This window comes from Arachis ipaensis, chromosome B3 (genome assembly GCF_059453495.1).
Source record: "Arachis ipaensis isolate K30076 ecotype BB chromosome B3, ASM5945349v1, whole genome shotgun sequence".
NCBI classification, from domain to species: Eukaryota; Viridiplantae; Streptophyta; class Magnoliopsida; order Fabales; family Fabaceae; genus Arachis; species Arachis ipaensis.
This window is the reverse complement of record NC_142438.1, coordinates 61,134,183-61,146,055: the sequence shown is the minus strand read 5'-3', so window position 1 is coordinate 61,146,055 and position 11,873 is coordinate 61,134,183. Positions and strand designations below refer to the sequence as shown.

Here is an 11,873-nt window from a genome sequence, read left to right as displayed (position 1 = left end):
AAGCTTAGAGTGGATGTTCAAACCTTCAGACAGAAAGAAGGTGAATCCCTCTATGAAGCTTGGGAGAGATACAAAGGACTGACCAAAAAGTGTCCTTCTGACATGCTTTCAGAATGGACCATCCTGGATATATTCTATGATGGTCTGTCTGAGATATCAAAGATGTCACTGGACACTTCTGCAGGTGGATCCATTCACCTAAAGAAAATGCCTGCAGAAGCTCAAGAACTCATTGACATGGTTGCTAATAACCAGTTCATGTACACTTCTGAAAGGAATCCTGTGAGCAATGGGACGCCTATGAAGAAGGGAGTTCTTGAAGTTGATACTCTGAATGCCATATTGGCTCAGAATAAAATATTGACTCAGCAAGTCAATATGATCTCTCAGAGTCTGCATGGAATGCAAGCTGCGTCCAACAGTACTCAAGAGGCATCTTCTGTAGAAGAAGCTTATGATCCTGAAAACCCTGCAATAGCAGGGGTAAATTATTTAGGTGAACTTTATGGAAACACCTATAACTCATCATGGAAAAATCATCCAAATTTCTCATGGAAGGATCAAAAGCCTCAACAAGGCTTTAATAATGGTGGAAGAAACAGGTTTAGCAATAATAAACCTTTTCCATCATCCACTCAGCGACAGACAGAGAACTTTGAACAAAATACTTCTAATTTAGCAAACTTAGTCTCTGATCTATCTAAGGCCACTGTAAGTTTCATGAATGAAACAAGGTCTTCCATTAGAAATCTGGAAGCACAAGTGGGCCAGCTGAGTAAAAGGATCACTGAAATCCCTCCTAGTACTCTCCCAAGCAATACAGAAGAGAATCCAAAAGGAGAGTGCAAGGCCATTGACATAAGCATCATGGCCGAACCTGTGAGGAGAGGAGAGGACGTGAATCCCAAGGAGGAAGACCTCCTGGGACGTCCAGTGATCAATAAGGAGCTTCCCTCTGAGGAACCAAAGGACTCTGAGGCTTATCTAGAGACCATAGAGATTCCATTGAACCTCCTTATGCCCTTCATGAGCTCTGATGAGTAGTCCTCTTCTGAAGAGAATGAGGATGTTACTGAAGAGCAAACTGCCAAGTTTCTTGGTGCAATCATGAAGCTGAATGCCAAATTATTTGGCATTGATACATGGGAAATTGAACCTCCCTTGTTCATCAATGAACTAAGTGATCTGGATCAACTGACATTGCCTCAGAAGAGACAGGATCCTGGAAAGTTCATAATACCCTGTACCATAGGCACCATGATCTTTAAGGCTCTGTGTGACCTTGGTTCAGGAATAAACCTCATGCCCCTCTCTGTAATAGAGAAACTGGGAATCTATGGGGTGCAAGCTGCTAAAATCTCATTAGAGATGGCAGACAGTTCAAGAAAACAGGCTTATGGACAAGTAGAGAGAGCTGGCGATGAACGCCAGTTTGCGTCGTCCATTCTTGGCCAAAGTATGGACTATTATATATTGCTGGAAAGTCCTGGATGTCTACTTTCTAACGCAATTAGAAGCACGCCATTTTGAGTTATGTAGCTCCAGAAAATCTATTTTGAGTGCAGGGAGGTCAGAATCCAAGAGCATCAGCAGTCCTTCTTCAACCTCTGAATCTGATTTCTGCTCAAGTCCCTCAATTTCAGCCAGAAAATACCTGAAATCACAGAAAAATACACAAACTCGTAGTAAAGTCCAGAAATGTGAATTTAACATAAAAACTAATGAAAACATCCCTAAAAGTAACTAGATCCTACTAAAAACATACTAAAAACAATGCCAAAAAGCGTATAAATTATCCGCTCATCACAACACCAAACTTAAATTGTTGCTTGTCCCCAAGCAACTGAAGATCAAATAGGATAAAAAGAAGAGAATATACTATAAATTCCAAACTATCAATGAAACAGAGCTTCAATCATATGAGCGGGACTTATAGCTTTTTGCCTCTTGAATAGTTTTGGCATCTCACTTTATCCATTGAAGTTTAGAATGATTGGCATCTATAGGAAAAAACTCAAAGCCATGCAGCATCCAGACACATCAAAAGACTGCATGAAAGTTGATCTTATTGACTCTTTGGTAGAAGAGATCAACATGGCTGAGAGTCTTGAATCAGAGTTGGAGAACATCTTTAAAGATGTTCAGCCTGATTTAGAGGATTCAGAGGACATGAAAGAGCGTCTGAAATTCCTTCTGAAAGAGGAAAAACCTCCTAAACCCGAGCTCAAGCCATTACCACCATCCTTGAAATATGCGTTTCTGGGAGAAGGTGACACTTTTCCAGTGATCATATGCTCTGCTTTAAATTCACAGGAAGAGGAGGCACTTATTCAAGTGCTAAGGACACACAAGACAGCTCTTGGGTGGTCCATAGGTGACCTTAAGGGCATAAGCCCAGCTAGATGCATGCACAAAATCTTATTGGAGGATAATGCCAAACCAGTGGTTCAACCACAGAGGCGGCTAAATCCAGCCATGAAAGAAGTAGTGTAGAAAGAGGTCACCAAACTACTAGAGGCTGGGATTATTTATCCTATTTCTGATAGCCCCTGAGTGAGCCCTGTCCAAGTCGTCCCAAAAAAGGGAGGCATGACAGTGATTCATAATGAAAAAAATGAACTGGTTCCTACAAGAACAGTTACAAGGTGGTGCATGTGTATTGACTATAGAAGGCTCAATACAGCCACCAGAAAGGATCATTTTCCTTTACCATTCATAGACCAGATGCTAGAAAGACTAACAGGTCATGATTATTACTGCTTTTTGGATGGCTACTCAGGCTATAACCAGATTGCAGTAGATCCCCAGGATCAAGAGAAAACAGCATTCACATGTCCATCCGGAGTGTTTGCTTATAGAAGGATGCCATTTGGGCTATGTAATGCGCCTGCAACCTTCCAGAGATGCATGCTCTCCATTTTCTCTGATATGGTGGAAAAATTTTTGGAAGTCTTCATGGATGACTTCTCAGTATATGGAGACTCATTCAGCTCCTGTCTTGATCACCTGAAACTTGTTCTGAAAAGATGCCAAGAGACCAACCTAGTTTTAAACTGGAAAAAGTGTCACTTCATGGTGATTGAAGGAATTGTTCTTGGGCATAAAATCTCAAACAAGGGAATAGAGGTGGATCAAGCAAAAATAGAGGTAATTGAAAAATTACCACCACCTGCCAATGTTAAGGCAATCAGAAGCTTTCTGGGGCATGCAGGATTCTATAGGAGGTTTATAAAGGATTTTTCAAAAATTGCAAAACCTCTAAGCAATCTGCTAGCTGCTGACACGCCATTTGTGTTTGACACAGAGTGCCTGCAGGCGTTTGAAACGCTGAAAGCTAAGCTGGTCACAGCACCAGTCATTTCTGCACCAGACTGGACGTTACCATTTGAGCTAATGTGTGATGCCAGTGATCATGCCAGTCACGTTCTAAATGATGCCCAGAAAAAGAATTACTTGCAGTGGTTTATGCCATTGACAAGTTCAGATTATACTTAGTAGGATCAAAAGTGATTGTGTATACTGACCATGCTGCTCTTAAATATCTACTCACAAAGCAGGATTCAAAACCCAGGCTCATCAGATGGGTATTGCTTCTGCAAGAGTTTGATATAGAAATAAGAGACAGAAAAGGGACAGAGAACCAAGTGGCTGATCATCTATCCCGGATAGAGCCAGTGGATGGGACGTCCCTCCCCTCTCTTGAGATCTCTGAGACGTTTCCAGATGAGCATTTGTTTGCCATTTAGGAAACACCATGGTTTGCCGATATTGCAAACTATAAAGCTGCAAAGTTCATACCTAAGGAGTACAACAGGGTACAAAAGAAAAAATTAATTACTGATGCAAAGTACTACTTGTGGGATGAACCTTATCTCTTTAAGAGATGTGCAGACGGAATTATCCGTAGGTGTGTGCCTAGAGAAGAAGCACAGAAGATCCTGTGGCATTGCCACGGATCTCAATATGGAGGCCATTTCGGAGGTGAGCGAACAGCCACCAAGGTCCTCCAATGTGGCTTCTATTGGCCCACACTCTATAAAGATTCCCGAGAGTTTGTACGTAACTGTGACAGTTGCCAAAGAGCTGGTAATCTGCCTCATGGTTACGCCATGCCTCAACAAGGAATCTTGGAAATTGAGTTGTTTGACGTATGGGGAATTGACTTCATGGGACCTTTCCCACCATTATACTCAAACACTTATATTCTGGTAGCAGTTGACTATGTATCAAAATGGGTTGAGGCCATTGCCACACCCACCAATGATACTAAAACAGTGCTGAAGTTCCTCCAGAAACATATCTTTAGCAGGTTTGGTGTCCCTAGAGTACTCATCAGTGATGGGGGCACTCACTTCTGCAATAAACAGCTTTACTCTGCCAAGGTTCGGTATGGGATTTGCCACAAGGTGGCTACTCCATATCATCCACAAACCAATGGGCAAGCTGAAGTCTCTAACAGAGAATTAAAGAGAATCCTGGAATGGACAGTAAATACCTGTAGAAAGGATTGGGCACGGAGCTTGGATGATACTCTATGGGCTTACAGGACAGTATTCAAGACCCCTATAGGGACCTCTCCATACCAACTCGTGTATGGTAAGGCATGTCACCTGCCCGTGGAACTGGAACATAAGGCCTACTGGGCAACCAGATTCCTAGACTTTGATGCCAAATTAGCAGGAAAAAACGATTGCTCCAGCTAAATGAACTAGAGGAATTCAGATTCACAGCATTCGAAAATGCCAAGCTTTATAAAGAAAAATAAAAAAAGTGGCATGACAGAAAGCTGTCATCTAGAATCTTTGAACCAGGACAGAAGGTTCTGTTGTTTAAATCTAGACTCAGGCCATTCCCCTGGAAACTGAAATCCTGATGGAGGGGACCATACATGATTACAAGTGTATCACCATATGGTTATGTGGAGCTTCAAGATATTGATTCTGATAAGAAGTTCATTGTCAATGGACAGAGAATCAAGCACTATCTTGAAGGCAACATTGAGCAAGAATGCTCAAGGCTGAAGCTAGATTAAAAGCTCAGCAAGGTCCAGCTAAAGACAATAAAGAAGCGCTTGCTGGGAGGCAACCCAGCCATGGGGCAACAATCCTCTAAGCGTTTTGCCCTATTTTTATTTTTATTTTTATTTTCATTTGTTTATATAAAGTTCACTGACACTAAAGGTGAGGAATCATTTACAGAAGACCTCGACACAACAAAAACAGAGAAAAAGGAGCTCACTGGCAAGAAAACGCCAGTAAAAGTGTATTTTGGGCGTTGAACGCCAGTAATGGCAGCAGCTGGGCGTTGAACGCCCAGGAGAGCAGCAATTGGGCGCTGAACGCCCAAAACAGGCAGTGTTTGGGCGTTCAAACGCCAGGATGGCAGGGAGGAGACAAAACTCATTTTTGTTCAAAATTTTTCATTCTAAATCTTGATTTTCATACTTCAATTCATGATTTCTTACATAAACATGTCAAGAACCCTGATTTCTAAATTCCATAATTTCTAAAAACCCTACCATTGAAAATATCAAATGTATTTTAATCCATAAGCACCAGGTATCTTTGCAAATTCAATCCAACTCTTTTCAAAATTCTTTTTTTTACAAATCTATCTTTTTCAACTCATCAATATCTTTTTCAAAACCTCCACTTTATCTTTTTCAAAAATTAAATCTATCTTTCTCAAAAATCTTTCATATCCTCTCAATTTTAAACTATATCCTCTCTTATCATATCTTCTATCTTATCTTTTCCAAATAAATCTTTTTATCATATCTTTATCTTTTTTTCGAAAACCCACCCTCCCCCCCTTATAAATTTGAGTTTGGCCTCCCTCCTCTCCCATCAACAATTGCACCTAGCTCTCCTTCTATCCCTCTCCTTTCTTTTCTTTTGCTTGAGGACAAGCAAACCTCTAAGTTTGGTGTGTTTATCCGCGATCACTAAGATCATGGCCCCCAAAGGAAAACAACCCACTCCAAGAGGCAAGAAAGAGAGCGTTCCAAAACCACTTTGGAATCAAGGGAAGTTCTTATCTAAAGAACATTCGGACCATTATAACAAAATAATGGGTCTGAGATCAGTGATCCCGGAAGTTAGATTCGATCTGAAAGTAGATGAATACCCGGAGATCCAGGAGCAAATTCGAATCAGGAGCTGGGAAGTCCTAGCTAATCCTGAAACGAAAGTGGGAAGGAACATGGTCCAGGAGTTCTATGCTAATATGTGGCAAACTGACAAGTAGAAACTATCTGGGACTGCTCTCTATGACTATCGGACAATGGTCAGAGGAAAGATTATTCATACCCACCCTGACAGGATCAGGGAGATCTTAAAGCTACCTCAGCTGAAGGATGATCCAGACTCCTTCAACAGGAGGATGATGAGAGCAGACAAGGGCCTGGATAAGATTCTAGAGGACATGTGTATCCCTGGAGCCAGGTGGACCACCAACACAAAGGGTGTCCCAAATCAACTCAAGAGAGAGGATCTCAAACCAGTCGCCAGAGGATGGCTAGATTTCTTTGGGCATTCTCTAGTACCTACTAGCAACCGTTCTGAAGTCACAGTTAAAAGAGCAGTGATGATCCATTGCATCATGATGGGAAAGGAAGTGGAGGTTCATCAGCTGATTTCAGCTGAACTCTACAAAATTGCTAACAAAAATTCTAAAGAGGCCAGGTTGGCTTATCCAAGCGTGATTTCTTTGCTCTGCAAGGACGCTGGAGTAAGGATAGGAATAACGGAGTATATCTCAGTTGAGAAGCCGATCACCAAAGCATCAATGGAAAAACAACAAGCACAGGATGATCCCATCAATAAGAGAGCACAGGAATTCCTCCCAGAGATCCCTCAATCTGAATACTGGGAGTATCTTGAGACGTTTGTTACCAAGATACGGAAGCTATGGAGCAAATAATAAAAGAACAGAAGGAACACAGTCAAATGCTGACCTATATGTTTAAAGAACAAGAAGAGCAAGGGCGTGACTTAAGGGAATTGAAGCGCCAAAAGTTTTCTCTTGCAGGACCAAGCACCCCAAGGATCAGAGGAACCCCCGTTCCCCCAGAATAAAGGTTGTTAATTTCCAATTTCTGCCTTAACTCTGTGACAGTTACCTTATATAAGTTTACCTTAGGATTCATATTGTAGTAATTAGTATCTATTTTGATTTTATCTCCAAATAAGCTATAGTTTATTTTTCTCATCATCAGCAAACATGAATAAAGTAGTAGATCTTTTGAATAAGAGGCAATAAAATTTCGAGTTTTAATAAGGGAAATTCTAATTAGTTAAAAGTGGTGGCAATGCTTTCTGTCTTCTGAATGAATGCTTGAACAGTGCATATGTCTTTTGAATTTGTTGTTTAAGACTGTTAAATATGTTGGCTCTTGAAAGAATGATGAACATGAGACATGTTATTGATAATCTGAAAAATCATAAAAGTGATTCTTGAAGCAAGAAAAAGCAGCAAAGAACAAATCTTGTAGAAAAAAAAAAAATATATATATATATATATATATATATATAAAATAAAATAGCCGAAAAAAAATTTTTGAAGGAAAAAGAAAAAGCAAGCAGAAAAAGCTATAAGCTCTTAAAACCAAGAGGCAAGAGCAAAAAGCCAATACCCCTTAAAACCAAAAGGCAAGGGCAAATAAAAAGGATCCCAAGGCTTTGAGCATCAGTGGATAGGAGGGCCTAAAGGAATAAAATCCTGGTCTAAGCGGCTAAATCAAGCTGTCCCTAACCATGTGCTTGTGGCGTATAGGTGTCAAGTGAGAAGTTGAGACTAAGCGGTTAAAGTCAAGGTCCAAAGCAAAAAGAATAGTGTGCTTAAGAACCCTGGACACCTCTAATTGGGGGCTTTAGCAAAGCTGAGCCACAATCTGAAAAGTTTCACCCAATTATGTGTCTGTGGCATTTATGTATCCGGTGGTAATACTGGAAAACAAAGTGCTTAGGGCCACGGCCAAGACTCATAAAATAGCTGTGTTCAAGAATCATCACACTGAAATAGGAGAATCAATAACACTATCTGAATTCTAAGTTCCTATAGATGCCAATCACTCTGAGCTTCAATGGATAAAGTGAGATGCCAAAACTGTTCGGAAGCAAAAAGCTACTAGTCCCGCTCATCTAATTATAATCTGAGCTTCACTCAAAAACTCTGAGATATTATTGCTTCTCAACTTATTAGTCTTCTATTTTATTTGTCTAGTTGCTTGAGGACAAGCAACAGTTTAAGTTTGGTGTTGTGATGAGCGGATATTTTATACGCTTTTTGGGGTTAATTTCATATAGTTTTTAGTATGTTTTAGTTAGTTTTTAGTTTATTTCCATTAGTTTTTAGGAAAAATTCATATTTCTGGACTTTACTATGAGTTGTGTGTTTTTCTATAATTTCAGGTATTTTTCTGGATGAAATTGAAGGAGCTGAGCAAAAATCTTATTCTGGCTGAAAAAGGACTACTGATGCTGTTGGATTCTGACCTCCCTGCACTTAAAGTGGATTTTCTGGTGCTACAGAACTCGAAATGGCATGCTTCCAATTGTGTTGGAAAGTAGACATCCAGGGATTTCCAGAAATATATAAGAGTCTATACTTTGCACAAGGATAGACGACGTAAACTTGCGTTCAACGCCAGTTCTCTGCCCAATTCTGGCGTCCAGCGCCAGAAAAGGATCAAAAGCTGGAGTTGAACGCCCAAACTGGCACAAAAACTGGCGTTCAATTCCACAAATGGCCTCTGCACGTGAATTGCTTAAATCTCAGCCCCAGCACACACCAAGTGGGCCCCAGAAGTGGATCTCTGCATCATCCATCATAGTTTACTCATTTTTTGTAAACCTAGGCTACTAGTTTAGTATTTAAACAACTTTTAGAGACTTATTTTGCATCTCATGACATTTTTAGATCTGAACTTTGTACTCTTTGATGGCATGAGTCTCTAAACTCCATTGTTGGGGGTGAGGAGCTCTGCTGTGTCTCGATGAATTGATGCAAGTATTTCTGTTTTCTATTCAAACACGCCTGTTCCTATCTAAGATGTTCATTCGCGCTTAACTGTGATGAAGGTGATGATCCGTGACACTCATCACCATTCTCAACCCTTGAATGTGTGCCTGACAACCACCTCCTTTCTATATCAGATTAAATGAGTATATCTTAGATCTCTTAATCAGAATCTTCGTGGTATAAGCTGGAATTGATGGCGGCATTCATGAGAATCCAGAAAGTCTAAACCTTATCTATGGTATTCCGAGTAGGATTCAAGGATTGAATGACTGTGACGAGCTTCAAACTCCTGAAGGCTGGGCGTTAGTGACAAACGCAAAGGAATCAAGCGATCCTATTCCAACCAGATCGAGAACCAACCGGTGATTAGCCGTGCTGTGACAGAGCGCGTGAGCATAGTTTTCACTGGAAGGATGGAAGGTAGCCATTGACAACAGTGATCCACCAATACACAGCTTGCCATAGGAGGACGTGCATGCGTGAATCAGAAGACAGAGAAAAGCAGAGATTCAGAAGACAAAGCATCTCCAAAACTCCAACATATTCTCCATTCCTGCATAACAAGTAACCTTTAATTTATGCTCTCTTGGTCATTCGCAATTCAACTGATAAACATAATTGACTTCCTGACTAAGATTTACAAGATAACCATAGATTGCTTCAAACCAACAATCTCCGTGGGATTCGACCCTTACTCACGTGAGGTATTACTTGGACGACCCAGTGCACTTGTTGGTTAGTGGTACGAGTTGTTTTTACAAAAGTCTAATTTCAAAATATCTTTTCCAACTTCCTAACTTCTTATCTTTTCAAAATTAATTTTCAAAGTTGTTTCAACTAACTAACTAACTTTTTGTTTGTTTCTTAACTTTTTCAAAACTACCTAAGTAACTCTCTCTCTCTCATTTTCGAAAATATCTTCCCCCTTTTTCAAAATTTCTTTTTAATTTATTAATTATTTTAATTTTTAAATCTTAATTTTCGAAAATTACTAACATTTTTCAAAAACTATTTTCAAAAATCACTAACTCTTTTTCAAAAATTATTTTCGAAAATTCCTTCTCTCTCATCTTATTCTATTTATTTATTCATTCATTAACATCTCATCTCACATCTCAACCCTCCTCACAGTTGTGTTTCTTCCATTATATTACATTCTTTGTCTCCCCCTCTTCTTCTACTCACACAAGGATCCCTATACTGTGGTATAAAGGATCCATATTATTATTATTATTATTATTATTATTTTGTGCCCTCTTCTTTGTCATATGAGTAGGAGCAAGGACAAGAATATTCTTGTTGAAGCAGATCCAGAACCTGAAAGGACTCTGAAGAGAAAATTAAGAGAAGCTAAATTACAACAATCCAGAGATAACCTTTCAGAAATTTTCGAACAGGAAGAGGAGATGGCAGCCGAAAATAATAATAATGTAAGGAAGATGCTTGGTGACTTTGCTGCACCTAATTCCAATTTACATGGAAGAAGCATCTCCATTCCTGCCATTGGAGCAAACAACTTTGAGCTGAAACCTCAATTAGTTTCTCTGATGCAGCAGAACTGCAAGTTTCATGGACTTCCATCTGAAGATCCTTTTTCAGTTCTTAACTGAATTCTTGCAGATATGTGATACTATTAAGACTAATGGAGTAGATCCTGAAGTCTACAGGCTCATGCTTTTCCCTTTTGCTGTAAGAGACAGAGCTAGAATATGGTTGGATTCTCAACCTAAAGACAGCCTGAACTCTTGGGATAAGCTGGTCAAGGCTTTCTTAGCCAAGTTTTTCCCTCCTCAAAAGTTGAGCAAGCTTAGAGTGGATGTTCAAACCTTCAGACAGAAAGAAGGTGAATCCCTCTATGAAGCTTGGGAGAGATACAAAGGACTGACCAAAAAGTGTCCTTCTGACATGCTTTCAGAATGGACCATCCTGGATATATTCTATGATGGTCTGTCTGAGATATCAAAGATGTCACTGGACACTTCTGCAGGTGGATCCATTCACCTAAAGAAAATGCCTGCAGAAGCTCAAGAACTCATTGACATGGTTGCTAATAACCAGTTCATGTACACTTCTGAAAGGAATCCTGTGAGCAATGGGACGCCTATGAAGAAGGGAGTTCTTGAAGTTGATACTCTGAATGCCATATTGGCTCAGAATAAAATATTGACTCAGCAAGTCAATATGATCTCTCAGAGTCTGCATGGAATGCAAGCTGCGTCCAACAGTACTCAAGAGGCATCTTCTGAAGAAGAAGCTTATGATCCTGAAAACCCTGCAATAGCAGAGGTAAATTATTTAGGTGAACCTTATGGAAACACCTATAACTCATCATGGAGAAATCATCCAAATTTCTCATGGAAGGATCAAAAGCCTCAACAAGGCTTTAATAATGGTGGAAGAAACAGGTTTAGCAATAATAAACCTTTTCCATCATCCACTCAGCAACAGACAGAGAACTCTGAACAAAATACTTCTAATTTGGCAAACTTAGTCTCTGATCTATCTAAGGCCACTATAAGTTTCATGAATGAAACAAGGTCTTCCATTAGAAATCTGGAAGCACAAGTGGGCCAGCTGAGTAAAAGGATCACTGAAATCCCTCCTAGTACTCTCCCAAGCAATATAGAAGAGAATCCAAAAGGAGAGTGCAAGGCCATTGACATAAGCACCATGGCCGAACCTGTGAGGAGAGGAGAGGACGTGAATCCCAAGGAGGAAGACCTCCTGGGACGTCCAGTGATCAATAAGGAGCTTCCCTCTGAGGAACCAAAGGACTCTGAGGCTCATCTAGAGACCATAGAGATTCCATTGAACCTCCTTATGCCCTTCATGAGCTCTGATGAGTATTCCTC

The 11,873-nt window shown here is 40.1% G+C and overlaps 2 non-coding genes across 2 annotated transcripts; both read right to left on the bottom strand.

The window, feature by feature from the left end:
- Positions 1–108, bottom strand: LOC148570824 (small nucleolar RNA R71). The gene has a single exon (XR_015880331.1). It is a non-coding gene; the product is annotated as a small nucleolar RNA R71 (small nucleolar RNA).
- A 10,716-nt stretch (positions 109–10,824) lies between these two features.
- Positions 10,825–10,932, bottom strand: LOC148570823 (small nucleolar RNA R71). Its single transcript, XR_015880330.1, has one exon. It is a non-coding gene; the product is annotated as a small nucleolar RNA R71 (small nucleolar RNA).
- Positions 10,933–11,873: the final 941 nt, after the last annotated feature.